This window comes from Lucilia sericata, unplaced genomic scaffold (genome assembly GCF_015586225.1).
Source record: "Lucilia sericata isolate MDLA Ls3-8-SP2 unplaced genomic scaffold, ASM1558622v1 Contig000000F_arrow, whole genome shotgun sequence".
NCBI classification, from domain to species: domain Eukaryota; kingdom Metazoa; phylum Arthropoda; class Insecta; order Diptera; family Calliphoridae; genus Lucilia; species Lucilia sericata.
The window spans coordinates 774,717-799,650 of record NW_023994042.1 but is presented as its reverse complement, the minus strand read 5'-3'; the positions used below and the strand labels follow the sequence as shown (position 1 = coordinate 799,650).

At 32.9% G+C, this 24,934-nt stretch overlaps 1 pseudogene; it reads right to left on the bottom strand.

Moving 5' to 3' along the window:
- Positions 1–24,661, bottom strand: LOC119601629 (annotated as a pseudogene).
- Between the last annotated feature and the right edge of the window lie 273 nt (positions 24,662–24,934).

Genomic DNA, 24,934 nt, shown 5'->3' with positions numbered 1-24,934 from the left:
TTACGAACTTCTGCCGGTTTGCGCGGCTGCCGTGTGTCCGTCACTGTGAGGTTCTGGACCTTTAACGTCCAAAGCCACTATATCTAATTCAAATATATATGTATAAGAAACAAGTAAGAAAGTTTAGTCGGACGTGACCGACTATATGATACCCTACACCAGTTATGAATATCAAATGTGATTTATTTTTCACAATAAAACATTTATCTTCAATATTACCTTGTTCCGATACATTTAAGCAATTTATGGATGAAAAACGAATTTTCTAAAAGAGGCTTTATATGGGGGCTAGGGCCAAATATGGATATGGATATCGATAAAATTTTGTGAATATATTTATATAATAATTTATTTGTGCTGAATTTCATCGCGATATTTGTGCTTATGAGTTAATTTTGGACATTCAAGTAATTTTCTGTAGGGGACTTTGTATGGGAGCTAGGGTCAAATGAAGGCCGATCTTTATGAAATTTGGCAATGTCATCAAGGCTTGTATAAAACTTAGTTGTGACGCTTTTTTATACAGGTATATTTAACATAATTATGAGCACAAACATCAGCACACACCCAAGATATCCTCCTCACTAAAGTGATGTAGGGTATAAAAATATGATCCATTTAACGTTACGATGTCCCATGTGATAACGACATAATCCACACATCAGAGATACAAGCCGAGACGGCTGAAATCTTCGGCGGCTGGCCGCCGGTAATATTTTGCTAGCCGCGCCGCTGCCGTCTTCTTTCGGCTCAAAAGCTAAGCCGGCTTAAACGTAGCCGCTGATAAAGATTGGAATCGCACATGTCATTCAGAAAATAATTTCACCAATTTGAACAGAGTTACCCCTGTTTTAAATTCTTATGGCGAATTGAAAAGAGTTGCCACACAATATTGTGCTAATATTAAAATAGTGATAACTACTATAATAATGTCAATTTTCTGCAGAAAAAACTTATATAGAGACAGGTTTCTATATAACAGACTATTATACAGAGATTTTTCAATATAATAAACGCTTATAAGGTCAATTTCTGAAGAAAAAGTTAAATTGATCCGACAATTTAGCCGCCGCCGATATTTTCTATAATAAGCCGCCGCGACCTAAAATGGTTGCGTCGCCGCCGATCATTTTGCATCGGCTTGTATCTCTGCCACACATGCATTACATCTGATTAAAATCAGAACAACGCCCTTGCTTAAATTATGGGAGTACATGATCCATAACATATGTAGTTCTAATGGTCCAATCCCGCATTTCATAGGATTACTAAATAGATCATGTACTCCAATAATGTTTACCGAGGAGTAGTTTTGGGATTACTATATGTAGGTTTTATACATCCTTCCTGGGTATGTTCCATTACCAGTGGTGAGTTTTCTTGGATGAATATCAGGGTGAAACACAATACTAAACACAATACCGTAACTCGTCTTAAAATTTTATTTAAATTAATTAAAATTTTTACATTGTTTTTATGCTACAAAATTTAAATTACATCAAAGGACATTGTCCGCTTTATTGTGTTTAAATTGTTGCTTATATTATTACAGTTACTGCATTTTGTGCGAATATTTTACATTTTTCTTTTAGATACAAATTCCTTCTGTGGACTTTTTTATACCCTACACCACTTTAGTGGGGAGGGTATATTGGATTTGTGCTGATGTTTGTAACATACATTCATTCGTCCTAGACCCACCTTAAAGTATACCAATCGGCTTAGAATCGTTTTCTGAGTCGATTAAGCTATGTCCGTCCGTCTGGCTGGCTGTCCATGTAAACCTTGTGCGCAAGGTACAGGTCGCAATTTTCAAGATAATTGGATGAAATTTGGCAAGCACGTTTTATTTGACCCAAGGGCCTATTGAAAATGGTTAAAATCGGTCCATTATTTCACCTAGCCCCCATAGAACAGAACCCCCCGAAAAGGGCTTCTGAGCTCATAATTATGTTAAATATACAGATATATCGATAAAATACGGCAAAACTAAGTTTTATAGAAGTCTTGATGACCCTGCCAAATTTCATAAAGATCGGGCCCCATTTGACCCTAGCTCCCATACAAAGTCCTCTTCAGAAAATTACTTAAACACAAATATCGCGATGAAATTCAGCACAATAAAATATTATGTAAATATAAATATATTCACAAAATTTTATCGGGCTTGGTCCATATTTGCCCCTAGCCCCTATATAAAGCCTCTTTCAGAAAATTAGTTTTTCATCCATAAATTGCTTAAATGTATCGGAACAAGGGAATATTGAAGATAAATGCTTTATTATGAAAAATAAATCACATTTAATATTCATAACTGGTGTAGGGTATCATATGGTCGGCCACGACCGACTATACTTTCTTACTTGTTTTTACATTGTTCCTTGTCGTTGTTTCAACACTTTTTGTTTTCGTAATGAATATTAATGAATTTTATAAACTAAAATTGAATTATGATCATGAACTGGTTGACATTTGTAGTGCTTTTTCTCAGTTATGTATTTGAGTGCATTTAAGCGAGAACAAGATACAAGAGAACTTTTTTTAAATTAATCTATTTTTAATTACTATTTGTGTATTCTATTGCAGGACAATTTGTTAGAATATGAATTTTTAAGAGTTTTTAATATATTACTAGCATTGTCCTTAGTGGTAATATGGTGCGATATGTAGAAAAATTTTACAGAATGGAGTTGTATATAGAGTTTCCAAAAATGTTAGTTTTATTGTCTAACAATTTTTGTATCGATTGATGTTTGAGAAATTTACTTCATGTTATTATGTGATTCATTTATCTGTTAATTTGTTTGTGTGTATTAAATAAACATAAATTTATATTCTATGAATTAAATATAATTGAAATTAAATGACAATCATGCAAACAAATAAAACAAATACAAATTATTTATTAATAACATAATTCTAAAAAAATTACAAACACGCGATTTTTTTTGACAAAATTAGTCCTTGGCTCACAATTGTCAGTTAGTAAATAATTCTAAAAGCCATCTTTATTATACGCCTAATTTCATGCAAAAATAAACTACAAAACTTTTAAGTCAACACAATCACATATACATACATACATATAATATATTAAGTGCGAGAAGAAGGTAGTGAAAAATTTACTGATTACCTTGACTAATCTGCACAAGTCTTATAGAGCAGTACATATTTATAATAACACGCACGTATATATAAGTATTATTTCCTATACCTAAATTAGCCCTGTTAATCTTATACCTAAAAGAGTGCTTTAATTGATGAATTGATGAATTTGTTCCCGTTTATACCAGTTGTTCAGTTAACACCCTCTGACGGGACACTTCAAATCCAAATTCACTTGAATTAATAGGAAGGAGTCTAGTAATGACATACAAACTAGACTTACTAGCCATCCATCATTTTGGCGAAAGTAAGGTATTGGCTCTAGATATTTCCAAGGCGTTTGAGCTTTCTCAGAGATCGCATTATACGAGTTGTTATAGATGGGATCTCATCAAACGTTTTCAAGATTAATACAGGGGTACCGCAAGGCTCCGTTTTTCTATGACAAACTTCCAACTCTATCTACTCTTTTGCTGATGACAGCCCTCCAAAGATTGCAGCAATGAGCCACAATATAGATGAATCGCTCAACCACGACTTGATAATAATCTCTGAATTCTTTTCTAACACATAAACGCATGGCAGATAATGTTGTTCGATCTATATTGTTGTGAACCGGAAACTCTTGGTGTTCTGGCATGGACTTAGCACATTTTTCAAGTATCGCAAAAAGCATTCAAGTGTGTCGGATTTTTAAAACGGTGTAAGGCATACCTACTTTACTCCATCTTTACTTTACTCCATCTGGACTTCGAAGCTGGAGCTTCGAAGTCCATTTTGAAGATACACGGCGGCATACAGGAGAGTTCAAAAGTACTTATCGGTACTTATAGGGGATCTAACCCTATTGATTCATTAGAGCACAATTAAGTGATTTTTAGAAGAGGTCTTTTTATAGGAGCTATAACAAATTATGGAATGAACCGGAATATTTTCTCGCAGAATGATTTCTATATATACAAACCAAATTTGGGTATTATTTTATTATTTTAACTTATTAACTATTAAATGATTTTCAGAAGTGGACGGAAGTTATGATCAATTATGTACCGATCTTGAAAAAATATCACTGAATAATTTATGAGTATACACAACATATCTGGATATAATATTAACCTAATATCATTATTAAGTAATAAGTCATTTACGATTAAGTGATTTTCAAAAAAGGGCTGAAAAAACTCGAAATCCCGAGATTACTTTTTTTTATAAATTGATCTGCGCTGATTCCGAATCTGAACTCACGGTTTATACATCACTGGAAATAACCCCGTTTCTGTCGGCTTCAAAATAAATTTTTAACCTCTATTATAAATTCTAGACAGAGGGAAAAAGAAATATAAACGCCTGGTACCAAATTGACATACGTACGACAACACTATGTAATGTTGACAACATTGCAACAATTCGTTGTCGAAATCTAAATTTTATACACATCCGTTGTCTTAATGTTAACAAACGTGGTAAGCTCACTATTGACAAAAATTCCGTTGCCGTACATAGTGTTGTCGTACGTATATACATATATACTTTGACAACGGATGTTATTGAAAAATTATAAACTCTTTGGTGTCAATTTGGTACCAGGTGTGTATATTTCATATTCCCTCAGTGTACCTTCTTCAATAAATCTCAACTTACCTGTTGGGTGGTTCAAGTTTTTTTTGACTTACGTTACCATAGTTTTATAGTTTTTGTTTTATTATTTTATTATATGTATGTGTAATTTATATTTTTTACTATTCTGCTATTATTATGATTTTAATGTGCTTGAAGGCCTACACGCGTATTCATCATAATTTTTACATTAATATGATGATTGCAAATGTTATTAGATGATGAGTCCAAAGTTACGTATGATGACAATGATAATTATAATGTTTAAAATTATTAACACCCAAAGACTGAAATACTTAAAATACACACACAATAAAAAATAGTTCATATAGATGTATGTAGGTACAATGAACTAAAAAAAATACTATTAATGTGGATATTTTATTTATGTCTAATTTTTAATGGTTTTATAAAAACAGCCAAAGACACCCAAGTCCAAGCACTAGATGATTTGAGAAAAACTATATATGAAAATTAACATTAAATTACTTTAAAAGTAAATCGCAAAAAATGTTATGTGTAATACTTACATACATACATGTACATGTATGTTTGTATATGAACTATATTTCTATAGTCTACTTGTGCTGACAAACTAAGTTTATTGTCAATGACCTCATGTTTATTTGGCTTAAATAAATGTTTTCAACCATATACTGAGATTAAGTACAAATTCTTTCAAACACACTTTAATGTGTTGAAACAGAGCTGTCGGGTCTACTGCAGTGTGCTACAACAATTACACAACCTTTCAATTTTAAACTTTGTATCCGAAAATAATTGAAAATGTCGATCCGATCAAGGAATGCAATGAGGGAGCAAATTTAAGATAAACGAAGCAAATAAGCATTTTACGAGCAGTGACTTCTTGCGCTAATAGCTACCCGAAACAGTTATAGTTTTTTATTATTCGATCAAAGACAAAGCTATTCCTCATTCTTTAAGGATAAGCACACATTTCCTCATTCTTTAAGGATAAGCACACATACACGAACCAAGTAGATAATCGATTATTCTATTTAATTTACTAGATTGGGCCTCTGCATCCGATCACAGTATTATCGTGGTCAACAGCATATTGCATCGCTGAGTTTCAGTGTTTGGTCAATTGTTGGAGACACCTATTAACCTGAGACGCACAAGTGTTAACGTGCAAAATCGCATTATCACTCAGCTGTCGACACCCCCGGGGGCATGTTACCTTGATGAATGACCCCATCTTGGTGCTATTGCAATCCCAGGGAAAAGAGGTGCTACCAGTACCTCTACTCTGCGGGACTATAAACTGGAGATGATTTGATATGGGGTCGAACCAGAGAACCTCATAATCTGGTACCACGGGTAGCCCGCAGGGCAGAGTTTCGGACTTTGTTCTGTCCCTGTTATTGGAGAGATCCCATCGGGGTGGGTGCACATGTGGTTTAAACCCAAATTCGCTGGAAGAGAATGTCGGTTAAAGAACTGATGCACGATAAAGTCTATAATTACGGATAAGTTCGGTGCTGTTACCGAAGTCAACAGATACCCACAGAGGAGTGAATGTGGGACAAAGCGTTGGATATGAGTTGGTGTTAAGTAAACATGATACAGGATGTATGTAGGGGTATACGGAAAATTTCAGCGTTAAAGAACCTTAACCAATCATACTTTCAATAGACAGACGAGCATAGCTGGATTGTTTTGGAATCCAATAAGGATATATAATTTTGTGGATCTAAGATATTTCGATGTATTATTTGCATCTTGAGTGCCAATGATTTGACTTACCGTCATTAAAATAGTGTAAGTATTTAGTATAAAATAGTTTGTCAGTATGTGTATTTGGCAACAACACGCAAACATTAAATCGCTAATGTAGTAACAATAGACTCCGACTTATGCAACAATGTCGTCTGACAAAGCAATTAACCTAAAAGGTTCATCATCTACAAACACACATTTACATATATACATATGTATAAGTTTACACATATACACAAACTTACTAACAGATATACTTAGTATATATGAGTCTAAACAACAACTGGTATGTAAAATGTCCTTGCTCAACCTATTTGTTGTTGCATTATTTAAACTACTATATACAATGTATCTGTGTGTGATTTCTTTTTTATATGTATTTAAATATAAGTTCATTATAAGTTTTTTGTTGTTGCTGTTTTTTCATACTTCTATAAACTAACTAATAATTTTGGTAAAATAATTTATTATTATTATTGCTGTTTTTGTATACATACATACTCGTATATATATAGTAATTTAAAACGGAATTGGTCCTAGTCAGTGTGGATATTTTAAAATTTTCAAAATTTTTAATATTAAATTTGAACTTTAACCTAAAATTTTAATTAAATTTTTTATTTTTCCTGTAATTCTTTTTTTAAATTTGAAATTAGACCCTTTTACATTTTAAATGACGATATAATATATTGTTATAAACATAGTTATTTAGATTACATGTCATCGTAACTTTAGTATAATTTTGTAAATGTTCTTTTTAGACTATTAAAATTTTCTCCACGTTTACATTAAGGATCTGATGTATGAGTTTGCTAGATATTACTAATGTAATACGATACAGGAGTTTAATAAATTTAAACGTAATTAAAATCACTAACAGAGAATTTTGGTTTATTTGAAAAAATATAAAATAATTTTTCATTTATTTATTTTATGCCCCTATTATGGTTTACAACTCAACTCTTCTTTAGTTGAAATTTTGCTCTTTGGTATTATCGATAACAACTTAAAATTTAAAGTTGAAATTTATTACAACTTTTTTGAAAAAAATTACAACTTATCAAAAGCAGTTGTAACAAATTACAACTCAATTGTTTAGAATAAATTTTTAAAATAAAACAAAGTAAAGTTTTTTTTTAAACATTTTTTTTAAATTTCATTAATCACTGATTTCAAGCGAATTTACAATAAAAAGATGTTCAATACATTTGTTATTTACGAAAAACAGAAATTCATAAACTTTTCACTTAATTTTATGACAAAAAAGCACTTTTTAGGTTGGCAACATCAACACAATTACAACTGAAATTGGTTGTAATTCATAATACCAAATATAAGTTGAGTTGTTCTAAAGTTGAGTTGTTTCAATTTCAACTCAACTGAGTTGAGTTGTAAACCATAATAGGGGCATTAATTTATTCATTTATGCTACATATAGCTTAACTCAGTTGTATAGGCTATAAGCTCCTTTACATGCGTGATACGGGTAGGATTCGTGAATGTATTGTAACTAAAAGTGATTTCAAAATCTTCATGGCCTGGAAAACTGGTGCAGGAACCTTTCTCGTTGTCTTCAGCTACAAGGCCCACGACCACAGCGAACCATTACTTGTCGATTTTTATAGGAGCTGATGCAGCTCGAATACAACTGCATTCTTTGCTATAAAGTTGATGTAGATAATACCCGTTCCGAATCCAATAAATAGAAGTGAGTTAGTTCTAAGCACTTTAATATGATTAGGAAATGGAGGACCTCAAATTACTGTTCATTTTCTGATCAAAGGTATATTGACTCTGAAATTGAAGTTCATAAAACGGAGGTTCCGCCTATCAGAAATAGATGGAGGACAGACTGATTGGCAACATGTCATATTATTCTAGCTTATCCATTAACTAAGATTTGCCGAGCTTAGAATACACCAACTTGATGCTCTTCCAAAATTGTTACATCTTGAAAAGAGTGCCGCAGACTTTTAAATGAGGCCAAGGTAACTGGTCGGACTATGAAGCCTTAGTAAATAGAATTAAAAACCTAATTAGGAATGTAAAACGTAAATCTTGAAGCAGAATTTTCGAACATGCGTTTGGAAGTCAACACGCCCATAAATGCAGAGAGATTGACATGAGCACTCGAAAACTTCGACTTGTACAAAACACCGGATATGGAAGCATTATAACAGCAGACCTTCAGCATAATATAGGCATCATCTTCCCCTGGCTGATACAGCCCTTGAATGGTCATATATACCTGAAATATGGGCTACATGCATCGTGGTCTTCATCCCTAAAAGGCTTCTCATATTAGACCGAAGGATTTCGATACACATAAATTTAAAATCTACAATTAATCCTGTCCTGCTTTCCGCGTCTCAACATATCTATATGAAGTATAAATCTGTTGAGGCCGCTCAACATTGGCTTGTAGGATTTGTTAAAAAGCCCTTGAGCACAATGAATTTACATTAGTGGCCCTCCTTAATATTAAGAGAGAATTTAATAATGTTTTACCATAATCAATATCAACGGCACTGGACAGGTTGAATGTCTGTTAATTGATTTCTCGCTACATCAGTAAATTGCTGTCTAATATTTAGATTCATAGCATTCACTACCACAAGGAGCAGTTCTATCACCTCTCACTCTTAGTGGAGTTGTATATAGCTGATGATGTGGTGATGACTGTTTCTGGGAAACATATCGTCTGAACTAAGACGACTGACGCTGGAGAACAAACAGTAGTATTTTTACTAAAAGATACTAGATTCCCGTTAATATGTCTGAATGGGGTGGAGGTAAATCTCTCTTACAGTACAAAATACTTGGTGATCGTTCTAGATTCTAAACTTTGATTGAATCTGAATATTCAAGAGAGAGTTTCTAAGGTAGCTATTGTTATCTACGATTGTAGGAAAGCCATGGCAACACCTGGGACATAAGACCCGTGACAATGGTGGCTTTACGACGTGATTGTGAAGCTCCTTTGGTAGAAAACTTTTTAAAGTGTTATGCAATCCTGTCCACTGTTGATCACCATCTTCAGCTCTCTTTGTGCTAATGGCATATTATGGCCATTCAAAACTTAACTCAGCAGTTAGGCTCAATGCAACGTGAGTCTGAAGGTCTAACGGGTCTGGCCATGTTTCTACTTTAGGTGGAGTTCTTGCCACTCTCCTTTCTGGCAAGAACTCCACAGAGTCGATAACGTCTGACTCATTTCATTCAGTAAGTGGATCGATCGATATCTACACTGACGAATCCAAGTCAGCAAAGGGTGTGGAAGGTGTATTCTTATTCCCTTGTTTAATAAAAGGGTAAGTTTGAAGTAATTTTGAAATTTCTGCTTAAGTAGTTCCCAATGATTTTGCAAGCCTCCAATTCTGGACCTTCAAAATTTAATTTGCTGGACTTGAACAGATTTATTACATTATTTTTTATGAAAACTAGATATTTTGGAAATAATACCTTAAAGCAAATTTAATTTACATTTTCTGCTAACAATCCTAAAGTAGACATTTGTTTGGAAATTGATAAACTGAAATTTGATTAGGTTAGTAAATACATTAGCTTAGTTTAATAATTATGTGGTTGTTTTCTTAAAATATTTTATTTGATTGAATGAATTATGCTTTTATAATTGTTTAACAAATACAATACAAAAAGTCAACTATTTTTCACTTTGCAAACGAAAATTTCCAACAATTAACAAAGCAACTGGCACCTAAAACATTCCTTATGTCTTAATTATTGTTACACCTCTTTTTTAAAATACATACATACATACATACATATGTATGTGTATCCTTCTTTGATGAAATTTAATTATATAAATTTAACATGGCGCTAGTGAAAAATTCCTTAGTCATTAGTCACCTAAAAACGAAAACATTTCAATAAATTACCCAGCAAGACAGACAAGAGTTAAAAATCAAAACTAAAATCAGCTACCAACCCACCAGTACAAAAACTCAATTAGGAATCTGCAATCAATTGGTTAATTGTATACTTTAATTTTCCCAAATTGTTACACCTAATGGCATTCATCTATTCATCCTTAATGGAACCTGTTTGATGTTTTTTTTTATTTTAGATTTTTTCTTCCTTCACTGCCTTGCTTTGATTCGTTACGCTATTTTACGAGACCAAGACAAGACAGAAGTTGATGAAAAATAAAGCAATTATATCCTTAAAATTTGCCAACAACAAAAACATCAACATAAACAGCAGGAACAATAACAACAACGATCAGTTACACTCAATTCTATATGGTGCAATTATCAATTATCACTGTAAATGGCCATTGATTGTTGCCACTTTGCTACTTGGGTAGTCCAATTTAACTTAATACACACACACACATATTTATAATTACTTGTCAACAACAGCAACAACTAAAACTAAATGATATTTTCTCTCTTTACCTTTTATTCTCTTAATCAAATCAAATAATAAAACAGGAACATACAAGGATACTGAAAATGGACATCAGGCATGAAATTTTTGTTAGAATTTTAATTTTTTTTTTCAAACATTGCAATGTAAATCTAATAAAAGTGCAATAAGGCAAAACTATTTGATTGGCAGTAAAATAATGTAGTTAAACTAATATAGATGGATAGTTTTAAATATAATTAACAAACTTATACACCTAATCAACAAAGATTTTAATTTTGTCATTGCGTTTGAAACATTTTTGGTCATAGGTTTATTCTGCGTTCTTAAGATTTTAAGACGATCTTGACATGTTATCTTGGTGAACTGCCCATCAGCTCGATGTTATTTCAATCCGAGTGTATAGAGGTGATCCCAGTATCTCTAGAGCGCAGCACATTTTTTCGGACTTTTTCATACGTTCTCGATGTAATTTCCTTCTTAGTCAGGCTATCTTCCGGGTTTAGTCTCTCCATACCGGACTTACCACAGTGTTATTTCAATCCGGGTGCTTCTGGTATCTCTAGTCCGCAGCGCATTTTTTTGGACATTTTCATACGTTGTCGATGAAATTTTCTTCTTTGTTAAGATATGTTCTGGGTTTAGTCTGTTCATACCGGACTTACCACAGTGTATCCCATGTGAATAAGAAACTATGTATGTCTTGGCTTATTGATGCCTCTGATAAGATTTAAAGATTTCAGGACATTAAACAACGCGAATGGTCTGTGATTCGATTGCTCAAGTACTTGAGCAAAATCCTTATGTATGAACTAGAGTCAGCCATGTACAAAAATTACAACTGCATGTTCATTCCATGTCACAAAGGGCCCACCGCCCCTCTAGGTCGCCTCTAGGATAGGACTACACGCCCAGGTATTCAAGTAAAACACTCTGACTTCTGTAAAGGATTGTGAATATAAGAAAATTTATTTAACATAAGTAACTGGCTTAAAAATTTCAACAAGCGACGAAATTCGACACAAAGAAATACAATAGGAACTATAATATCTTTAAGATTGGTTTATAATGGACCTTCCCAGCTCCATCAGTTTGTTGACAATAAATCATTAATAAATGGTGGTATAAAAAAATTTATTTATTCTTTAATATTAACCAGATTATGTTGAAATCGTTTATAATTGATAAAAAGCCCTCTTCCTAAGAATAAAAAATCTATTTATAAATACCACAAAGACCGGCACTACAGCTCAAAAAATCGATTTTGACGAAATTTGCACCAAGGTTAGTACTATTGGATAGCAGGTCAGATACTATCGGTCAAGAACTGCCTGATTTAGGTAAGGTCAAAGTTGGACATTTTGGTCATACAGGGCTTTATTCAAATGAGTGTAACTTTCACCTATTGGTCCTAGCAAAAGTTGTCCAAAGGAATTTATTTTTAATTTTCTGACTCCGGCAGTTCTTGACCGATAGGGCTGAAAATTTGTGTCTGGCCTATTATCCCATAGTAATAACGTTGGTGCAAGTTTCATCAAAATCGGAAGACATAGATTTTAAAAGTTGGGTCACTTGTCAAGAAATTGCCCATGTACATAAGGGTGGCCCCAAAAGTGCTGATGTTCCCACAGAAAATGAACATTTTGTTCATTCTAATATACCATTTTTCAAAATTGTTGTGCTGTCGTCAATATTTGGTGAGCTGGATCATAGGATAAGAAGGTCCTTTTTAATGTTTTTATGATTTTTTCATATTTCTGGCAAAAAACTATATATACAGTTTTGCTTGATCCACTTAAATTCATTAAAAAAAATAATTTTCTTGTTGTTATTATCAATGTAGATATATGATGAAAAAATAAAATAAAAGTTTTTAACAATCTTTCTCTCACAATCGCTCAAGTGTAATTTTTGTCTTAATTAGTTTAAATTTTAAGAAAATCACAATGAAAATTTGTATAATGAATAAAAAGACAAAAGGCAATTTCGTATCCTCAGTGACTTTGTTGTGAAAAAGACAAAAAAATATAACAATACAAATAATTTGAATGTACAATAGTTTTCGAAACATGTTGTTCTCTACCATTACAATCATATACGAAAATACAGAGATACTGACTGGAGCATGTTGCGATTGTTTTTTTATTTTAATTTTCTTTGTCGCAGAATATCTTTGTGAGTGTTTGTTTTTATCCTTTGAAGGTTATTTTTGTGTTAAAAACGATCGCCTGCAGAGATTTTCTTACTGACTTTTTATCATGCACCACATTTTGATAAGGGGTTTTATTGAATTATCCATGCATACAATATGCATGCGTTCACATGTACATACATAAGTAAATAGAACATAAACGAATAAAAAGTAATTCCTTTTTTATGTTCTAAGATTTCACATTTTCTTTGAAGTTTTATTGATGTTTTACTCCGATAAACTAATGTGATTATCATGTAAATGTATATAATGCTTACTTGGAAGCAATATTGTAAGGTAGAGTTATGTGATTTCTGACAAAGACAAAGTTAAATAGCTAAAAAGTCGCTTTCCACTACTTTTTCATTAGAATTTAAACTCTTTACCACGTTCGCTTATAAAGAAGGACTTAAAGAAGTCATAACAAAAAAAAAAAAAAAAAAAGTTCTTTTGACGACACTGTAGTACTCACAATACCTCTTTTAATTGAGCTTCAATTAATGGTTTTCACAGAGTTAGGTTGATAGGCAGAATTACATCTAGGCCACTATCGGCCTATTGTGCGATCCATTTCATGGAAAATGTTTGTTGGCAAAAACAAAAACCTTACATATTGTATTCACTAAAAGGATTATCGTCCTATGTTAGGAAACTCAGTTTCCTGGACGTAATTCCTAAGAATTTTCCTATCTGTCTTAGTGAGGGATGTTATATCCAGAACAATATCACTCCCAAGATATTTGGATCTAATTTCAGCAAATTGGCAAAGAAAGTGCTCCAGAATTTCACTGTCCTCTCTACATGCTCTACATTCGTATGAATTAGAAGGTCCAATTATGTATAGCTTCATCAGATCCTACGTTGAAGGTAGTGTTGGAGAATCGAAGGGAAGCCAAACAGATGAAAGGTACATACATATATGTTGGCTTGCTTCAGCACCGTTGCACCATGGAGGTTTATTTGGATAATCTTGGTCATTGATTAAACTGTCTTCTAGCGAGTTTGCAATCACCTCCTCGCTCTTTGGATTTGACTGCTACCGGTAGCCAGAAATGGCTATTGATGCAGTGGCTATTGATGGCACTTCGGTGTCCTTATCAGGTCTAGGGATAGTCTTTTCAATTGGCACCTTCCCAATTTTGGAAAGCATCGCTGATCTATCTTCTGGTGAGTGAGTTATTCCCTTTGCGATTTGAGGATTCAGCTCCTCAAAGTTACCAGTGTCCTTGTCGGGGCTTGTTGTAACAGTCCTTCCAATCGGCACCTTCCCAATTTTGGAGAGAACTTTTATCTGGTGAGTTAGTGGTAATCTCTTCGCTTTTAGAATATAACTCCTCAAAGTTACCAATATTGCTGTGGGCGCCTTCTTAGGTATTTAGTGTCCTTGTAAGAGCTTGGCGAAACAGCCCTTCCGATCGGCACGATTTTGAAGATGGCAGCTTTAGAGGCGAAATAAACCCTATCTTTCTACTTGGCAAGACTAGCCATAAGGTTCTAGTCGATACCTATTACAAGTAGAGTTTCCTCAGGATTTTCTTTCCTCTAAAAGACATAAAATTTTTCACGGCCAGCACAGAATTTTGGCTTCCTAGAATTTCCAATATGAGCTTTTTACCACTCCCAGCATAGTGCCGTCCCAAAGAAAGGGAAGAATACTTTCCACAAAATTCTTCAGGGTGCCAGCACATTTATGAAATGACAACCTCAACATCACCTATGCTGAGCTCGCAGCTCACGCTCTCTATTAGTTTTTTTGTCCTTTGAGTAGATTGCTTGGTTCACTTTCTTATTGTTGAACTAATCTTCCACCATAGTCTGCTGGTCTATTGGAATTTTTCCTGTCCAATTACCAACATTGTATACTGTCTAGCTTTTACTTCATTAATTTCGGAGCTTCTTTTGAGACACCCTTATGAAGACGTTGAGCTCTTCTTATACCCACCATCAAAAGAAAAAAGATTTTGTCATTCCTTTTTTAACACATCGAAATATTGGTCATAGACCCACGAAAGTATATATATTCTGGATACTTATTAAATTCTAAGACGATCTAGCCATGTCTGTACGTCCGTCTGTCTGTTGAAAGCACGATAGAGGCCGAACGGAAAGGGGTAGAGGGTTGAAAATATACGAATATAGCGCTGAAATTCGACACTCATACGTTTTATGCGAGATAAAATCTCTCTATTAATTTTTTTAAGGATCGACCCATAAAATATTCTACTCTCCATATAAGGTCCCCTTCAGAAAATGTCTTTAACGCTCACTACTGTGCGTGCAAAAAGCTCTCTATCAAATGTTATGAGGATCAGTTCATAATTGAACCTACGCCCTATATAAGGGCTCCTCCAGAAAATGACTTTAACTCTCATTAGTTATTTAAAAACACGACTTATTCGATGAAATTCGAAATAAACAACTTCTTTACGAAACATAATTTATGTACAAAAGTTTATGAAAATCGATCTAATAAGGTTCACTTCAGAAAATGACTTTAACGTTCAATAATGGTTCAAAAGTTCGTACAAATTACGGTAGTTTTATAGGAACTGAAATTTTTAGAAATACGTAGTTTAACTCACTTTTGCACTATTTTTATATTTCTATTTTATCCTTTTTGGAAAAACACCCCCCGAGTCGGAGTAAGTAAATAAAGTTTTTAATAAACCTTTATTGAAATAAATAATAATTAAAATTGTTTTTTGAAAACTATTTTCCCTAAACATATCTGACTTAAGTTAAAGCATCTTTAAGATCGTATAGTTTAATTATTGTTACTCCTTTTTAGAAAGCATTCTAATGTTAATGAAATAATTTATATCCTTATCTTATCGCAAAAATAATATTAATACATACCTATTAACTTCTTTTGGCAGTTGTATTTTACATGGACTTATGTACTTTTAAAATAAGTAAAATACAGGAATAAGTTGCCAAAATTGTGGAAGGAATTATATGCGACACATTTATTTATGCATGATTTTATATATTTTATAAGACAGACCAGACTTTGAACACATTTTGGGGCAGGTGGCGCATACAGAACGATAAATGATGCTGCGTAAATGGAAGAAAGTATTTTATACTACACAAAACAACAACATGCAGCAGACACTTTCAAATACGGGTGATGTCCAAAAAGCAACAACCAGACAGTCAGTCAGTCAGTTAACCATTCAGACAGCCACTCATTGCTTTAGTCGGTGTCGAGTTGAGTAAAGAGTGAATAAAAGCAACAACATTTATTACAAATGTTTTGGTTAATGGTGACAACAATAACAAGAACAACAGCCACAGCAACATCAACAATAACGAAACAACATCAAGAGGACGAATAAAATTTATACATATTGCACCTGCCATTCGAAGAAACATTGTGCAAATAAAATGGATTTTATATCAAAAAGTATTTACTTCGGTGTTTTTGTGCGCTTTTTATGTTTTTGATTCTGTTGTTGCTTTATTTATGTTACATTCATCAACTGTGTGGCACCATACCACAGGTTCCAGCAACAACAACAATTTTAACATCAATATTAAACAAGCAGCGGCACCAGAACATCATCATTGTTGTCGTTACACATTTATAAACCAGGATATAAGGAGAAACATTACAACTTTAATTACACCCTATATCGTCTTATATAGAAAAGGTAAAGTGTAAAATGTGATTTTCATCTTTCAACTTCACACTTCTAGAGCTTAATAAAGTAATGGTCAAAAATAAAATATGGAAAAACTTAAAAAATATAAAAATGTTAATTACAGAATCATATACATATATACAATGAAACTGGGGATATAACCGCTCGAAATCATCTTTATTTATACATAGTTCCCAATACAAATGGATCTATACTCCGAAACGATCTGAATCATACTAAACCAAAGATTGACAACTTAGCGACAGCTGTACTAACCGAAAGTTTTTTTCCCCAGGAAAAAAAACAACTTCTGTTTTGGAGCCACCCTAATACATAGTATCTCATCTATTTGCTGTGACATTGTTCATTGAAGATACATACATATATCCACAATATGCATTTATATTCTTTAAAATTTCAGGATAAAATCTCAAAAAAATTTGACTTCGTTATAACTACTCGAATATGGCGTTTCTGTTCATAATTAAAATCTGACGTTTTCGAAAAATTCTGAAGTTAGATTCGGTTTCATCGCAGCTCAATCCTTTTGGAAAGTTATAATCAAATCGAAGGACCTTTATCCAATTTTGTCGTCCAATTCCCCATACAAATAAACAGTTTTATACCGTACAACAATTTAGTATTAACTAAATTATGGCAACAATGTCAAAAATTGTAATGTTATGTAGGGTAATTTATATATTAACGTGAACGAGTAATCGTATAATTTCTATTTACACTTTTTGGTTTCTTGACATTTTGGTTGTATCATGTTGCACATGTTTAAATATGTAGTATTGTAGCATTTTTGTTTTGCGTGAGTATTTTAATTTTGGCTTAAAAGTGTTGTGCTTATTTTAAGTATATTTTAAGTATTTACAAAATAATTAGCGTTTTGTTAGTGCCGGTGTAGTAAGAAAAATACATACATACCCAGCAAAAACATTGCAGCCACATTTTACTACTTATTCATTAGCATTTTAACTCGTTATTTTAACACGGTAATGACATTGGAGGCAAGTACTTATCATGCTTGCTTACAAATAACTACATAAATAAGTACTTACAAATATGGAGTAAAAACAAAAAAATTGCTCACACAGAATACGAACCTGGGCTTATTATTCGTTAGTTCGCTGTCATACTCACAAAAACACTGCTTAGTTATTTATCTGCGTCCAATAATTGTTTTCACCACTGAACATCGTTTTCACACTGTGTGTGTAAAAAACACTTGATTTTGCTAAATCAAGTACTTATGTATCACATGATATGTATGTAAGTCATTATAAGAGTACTTAAAAGTAATGCAAACGGTAAGCAGTAGTCCTTGAAAAGCATGTGGTTATGTAAGTACAAGGCATTACCGAGTTTTTGCTGGGTACATACATATATAGGTATTTATTTGTCTGTAGTCAAATACATCTATGTATATGACACTATTTGGTGTTTTAATCCTCTTTATATGTATGAACTTTCAAGCACTTCAACGCATGTACTAATTTTATTTTAATTTGTGGGGTTCAAAATTTATATTAACGGCAAAGTCAATTAAGTTTTACAAATTATCCCGATTAAACGAATAATTTTAAATTATTCAATTATCAACTAAACCTTAAATAACACAGGCCAACAAATTTTTATCCCAATGATCAAAGTACACATTTCTTTGCTAAATCGAAATCTGGCTTACATTTTGTTGGTCTGTGTAATTATTTGTTGAATAAACCTATTGAAATAAAAATCCGAATAAATGAATACCCCTCTATCTACCGTCCAAAATATATTAAAACTATAGGATCATAGCTCCGATATTTATGGGCCGATTTTGCCGATGGACCGATTCGTTATTGAAGGCGCCTTCGATGTCAATGCATACCGCCCATGTATACAGTTTGCTATCGAAGGATGATTCACCTATGTAATGGACAACTTTATTTAACGCGATTTCTACCGAGATCTTTGTCTGGTATACTGCTTTTAATCTTACTATCGTTTCGAGGTTTTAAGTAGGAAAGACGTAAGGCTTATCGACCGATAGGACTTAAGTGTCGCGTAGCTAGGTTTTCCTGGATTAAGTATAAATATTACCCTTGCATCCTGCCTTTTAATTGAGGTATATGTAAATTTTAAGCATGCAGTGAAAATATGTGACAGATGTACGGAAACCAGTCCCACCTCCATCCGCAAAAATGCGCAAATCTCTTCATTGCCTCCTTAATTATGCCAGATGTAATAAATATTTCTGTGTTAGCCTTCCCTTCCTCCAATATCGGTTCATCTATGGTATTCGATATACCATGTTGAAAATGAAAGTCCATTAGGAGCTTCATTGTCTCCTCCATGTCCTCCAGCCCGTGTCATCGATCATAGATTCCGGTTGGACATGAGTTTTGGATTGGAATTTTTTTATCTTCGACACTTCATTTACAATATCTACCTTTTCGCAGAAAAGTTTCCAGGAGTGCACTGTTAAATAGTTTGCGAAGAGTCTTTCCAAGTTTCCGGCTCTCTCCTGGTACCCAGGGTTTCTCCTGGGCAGATCTCTGCTCTCGCATAGGGATCGCACAAATATCTTGGCCTTACATCAGATTTCAGTAATCATTTAAATTAACTATTTGGATTTTAGATTTTAGGCTGGTTTTGCTATAATGTTCATTTGTAACAATATTGGTCGTAGAGGCAAAAAGTATGTGATTGTTCTTATTATGACTCTGTATAAACAAATAGGATTTTTCAATAATTTTTTAGAGATAATAGTCTAAAGTTGTAAAAAAACTTCCTGTCTAAGGATTTCTTGCCCCCGGGTATGTATCCTTGATGATAGACCGCATCTTGGTGTATTGCAATCTGGGAGTAGATAGGTGCTACCAATACCTCTAGTCTGCCGGCTTAGTCCTTGCATGAATTGAAAAGAGGTCTAACCAGAGCACCACATAATCTGGTACTAAGGGTGGCCGGTTGCCCACAGGACTTGTCCTGGCTGGTCAGTTGGTTGAGGTTCCTTCGGGATCCACGTAGTGGCTGTCGTAGAAACCTAAATCGCAGGAAGGGGATGCTTGGTTAAAAGACTGATACACGGTGAAATATAATTTTCAAGATACATTTCTGTTATCGCTCCCAGATCCTAGGAGCGGTACAAACTATAGAGCATGACCGTGTATTAATAAAATGTTGGATTTGAGCTGATAATGCAAAGATTGGATATACGGGATGTGGAGTTTCTGATGTTTTGATGAATTTGACGGATGGAGTGATTTGATAGCTTATGATGTGCTGAATGATGTTTTGGCAGGATGGAGGAGGAGTTGCGGTGTAAACTGTCACTGTCCTTTCTTTAATTTATCGGCAATTTTCCTTTCATGGTTGAGTATATTGGAGTTTACTCTAAAACATGCTCAACTTATCACAGTGGATCTTTGTGGCCACTGAAATAAGTCTTGTCTATTAAAATGATCCGCGTTTCGGACTACCAATTGCGTTCCCTAGGTGCTGTTGTCGAATCAACAGAGCCATCCCAGTAGTGTGGTTGAACGACATATAAGGTTTAACCTTGTCGGGGTTAGATTGAGCTTGCTCATGACACCTGTTCTTCCTCAACGAGACTACTGTGACAAGAGATAAGATAGCTCGAACACTTGAGCAAAGTGCTTGTACATGGACCGGCTTTAGCCATGTACAAAAATTGCCACCTGATTTCTTCATTGAAGATTGAAGGGGCGGTGGTGAGTCGTCACAATTATTTTCCAGGTTTTCCTCACGTAACCATCTCTCTGGTATGAATTCAGAGGGTTTAGGAAAGTAGCTTTCATCTTGTAGCAGTAAATTCGAAGGCATTAAAACATTTGTATTTTTAGGAATTTGATAACCACCCAAACAATGATCCATGCCGGTAATTCACAAATTGCCAAATATTACCTGATATAAACGTATGGCTTCTTTAATGCAAGCTCTAAGATAGAGTAAATTTTTTGTATTTTCTATGGTAAATCTTTCATTTTTACCCACTGTATTTAAAATTTCTACACGCAATTTCTGTTGTTTCTCGGGATTATTGGCCAAACAAAGAATAATGGCCGATAGAACGGAGGAAGTAATCTCTACACCACCTATTAACATATCTATGGCCATAATCATGGCAATTTTACGATCAATTTTTAATGATTTCTCTAAAACGCTATTGCCTTCTGAGTTACCGCCCAGTTTTTTCAAACGTTGTAATGCCTCATTGGTATATTTGAAACATTTATCAAACATACTGTCCATAAATTTAGCAAAACGTTTGTAAGTGGGCGTTTTGATATATTTATAAATCGAAGGTTTTATGCCCAAATCATAAGAAGCTCTAATAAAATTCTGTAAATTTTCAAATAATTCATTAGCTTCGGGAGTACTGGTAGTATATCTTATAAGTCCCATTTTCTTATCCAAAGCCACAACAGCTACAGACTCAAAAGATAAACGTTTAATATCTTCTATAAATGTACCAGAAACTTCCAGAGTCTTAGGATCACGTATTTCTTTGATTCTGTTTAAAAAATAAAAAATAAATATTCTATATTTGAAATTTTTAGAAGATGGCGGATTCGATTGCTAAATTACCTTTGCACAAACTCACTATTAACTTTTTGCATGGGATCCATATAAAGTTTTTGGGCTGCATTAATATAGGATTTACTGCATGTCTGAATTTACCCCATTAATTTTCTTTATTAAATTAACTCTTAATTTAGCTTTAAACAAAACATATTTTCCTGCCACTCCCAAATATTCTTCCACATAAAAATTAACTTTTCTCGACAAACGATAAAAGTTTACCAATTCATTGCCTGGTCTTATGGGATATGGTCCTTCTGTACGAAATATTTTCTCATGATCCTCTAAATTAAAAGTTATCAAATTGGAATTTAAACCGAAAAGTCCCCGCATATAAAAGATATCACCATAACGTTGACGCAGTAAATTTAAAACAACCTTTTTATATGAAATTTAAATTATAACTGAGTATATTATTTTGTTTTTAATTTAAATCAAGTACTTTAAGTAAATTTTTAATAGATAATAATTTAGATAAGATATGACCAACACAACCCCCAATATGTCCTTATTCAAAAACGATTGGTAAAGTTATCTATGGTTTTGAAACGGTTTATTATATGGTAAAGGTGCTTAGTAAACCATTTATAATTTTAAAAGTAATTTTTGCATAACATAATTTTTTAGTAATTTTCGACTGGATTTTTAAAAATTTTGTATTAGATTTACAATAAATTTTGTAGTGATTTCGTTTACATTTCTATTAATTTTATTTCAATGAAATTTAGTGGAAATATTTTCCTCGCTTTGTGGATTTTTCAATTTATATTCATAATTACGACCTGTGACCCCATCGGATAGACGGACATTGCACTATGGGCCAGAGAGTGATCCTGTGATATATCTGTATCAATCAGGGTGCTATCTGCGTGCATAAAAGCCAAAGAGTACCAGTCATAAAACCAAATAGTACCAAAAATCCATTCCTGCAGATTTTCACTAGCTTAGGACTCTTATTGTTTAATTTTATGTTTCTAGGTTCATGGCGAAGGAAAAAGTACTAAAAAGTCCTAAAAAGTCTCCTTTTATATGTTCTCACCCACTTAATTTCATGTTTCTATGTGCAATATGGTAGAAAATTAAAAAAAAAACTTTTGAAGAACGAAAAAGTACCAAAAAGTCTCCTTTTATGGGTTCTCACTTGATCCGGGCTCTAAATACTTAATTTTATTTTTCTAGGTTCAATATTATAGAAAATTAAAAAAGTAAATTCTGTCCTCTTTTATACGTTCTTACTTAATCCGGGCTCTACATGCTTTATTTCATGTTTCTAGGTTCAATATTATAGAAAATTCAAAAAGCTCCTTTTGAAGAACGAAAGTACTAAAAGTCCCCTTTTATGGAACGAAAAAGTACCTAAAAGTCCTCTTATATGTGTTCTCAGTTAATCCGGGCTCTACGTTATTAATTTCATAATTCTAGGTTCAATATTATTGAAAATTCAAAAAGTACCGTTTGTTGAAGGAAAAAGTACCAAAAGGTCCCCTTTTATGTGTTCTCACTTAATCCGGGCTCTACATATGTATGTACTTAATTTCATGTTTCTAACCAATAACAACACACTGCTTCATTCGTAATTGTTTTTCTTGCTTTGCTTTTTTTATAAAAATGTGTGTTGTTGTTATTGTTTGTTTATAATTTCTGCATCAGCATGTATGAAAAATCTCAATTTTTGATGAAATTTTCAGAGGTTGTCTCGGATTTTTGCTCATATCTTCGTTATTTATGAGCCGATTTAACTGATTTTAGAAAACTTCCCGAAAGCAGAATTGTTGAAGATTTGGATCCCGAAGAAGAAGGGTTTTCAGAAAATTGATTTCAACAAACGTACAGACAGACAGAAAGAGACTGACGGACATAGCTTAATTGACTCCGCTATCTATAAGGACTCGGAGTATACATACATACATACATACATACATACATACATACATACATACATACATACATACATACATACATACATACATACATACATACATACATACATACATACATACATACATACATACATACATACATACATACATACATACATACATACATACATACATACATACATACATACATACATACATACATACATACATACATACATATATACTTTATAGGGTCGGAAAAGTATATTTTGGAAATTACAAACGGAATGACAAACTTATCTGTATATACCCTTCTCATGAAGGAGAAGCAGCGTTTAAATATGCAGCACTAGCACCACTTCTCTTGTATATGACTATAAAATAAATGTGAAAATTTATCATTTTTGTATCACTTTGCTACTAAAAATTGCAGTCATATATATTCGTATTAATATAAAAATTGCAACTCGTGTTTGCAATTTCTAGTAGCAGGCAGACATAATTGCAGGCCAACAAAAATATATTTTTGTGCTTTAGCAGCGCCCACTCAAATTTGTTAAACTAATATGGCGAGTATTGATGTTATTTTTGTTTGCGTTTAGTTTTTCCTAGCAGCAATGTAACTTTATTTTGGTTTTGCTACTGCCAGTTGTAGTTTTATTTATTATTTTTTGGCAATATTGATGCTGCAATTTGTAAATAAACATATGTAGGTATGTATGTAAGTACACTGACAGTTTTATGACATTTCATGAGCTTAAATTCAGTATTACACTTCACATTTGTACGCATGTATGTATGTATTTATGTATGTATGTATGTATGTATGTATGTATGTATGTATGTATGTATGTATGTATGTATGTATGTATGTATGTATGTATGTATGTATGTATGTATGTATGTATGTATGTATGTATGTATGTATGTATGTATGTATGTATGTATGTATGTATGTATGTATGTATGTATGTATGTATGTATGTATGTATGTATGTATGTATGTATGTATGTATGTATGTATGTATGTATGTATGTATGTATGTATGTATGTATGTATGTATGTATGTATGTATGTATGTATGTATGTATGTATGTATGTATGTATGTATGTATGTATGTATGTATGTATGTATGTATGTATGTATGTATGTATGTATGTATGTATGTATGTATATATGTATGTACAGTGGCGAGCAAAACTGGATACATATCAATCAAGTGTATGTTAAAAACCCAATAAAATCCAGAAAATATTAAACAAAAATTTTATATTGGTTTTAAAATAAGCAATAGAAGAATAAGAAAATAAAACAATAGAAAATTCGCGAATATTGAAACTTTATCTCAAGTTTTAGCTAATTTTATTAAAAAAGTCTATGTATCCACTTTTGCACGTTTAAATTTAATTAATCCTTGTGTTGCTAGATTAATTAAATTTAAACGTAAAAATAGCAATGAATTTGAGTACTGCTACTTGATTTATCTTTGAAGAAAGCATCAAAACAAACAGTTACCATTTTTGAGTCATATTTGTAATTTTTTGCAAATATTTTAATTTTCTAGTTTTAATTAGAAAAATATCAAGTTTATTGGGAAACCAAATGGTCGAAATGACAAAAAATAATTACTGTGCTCGTCAAATTGCCAAGAAGTTAGGAATTTGCCACCGAAGAGTGCTACAAGTGCGAAAAAGAAAAATATGAGCACACCAGAAGTTAAGAAATGTCGATCGTGTTTGCTTTCGGAGAGAGATGCCAGAACTATGGAGCGTTTATTGACATCCAAACAGG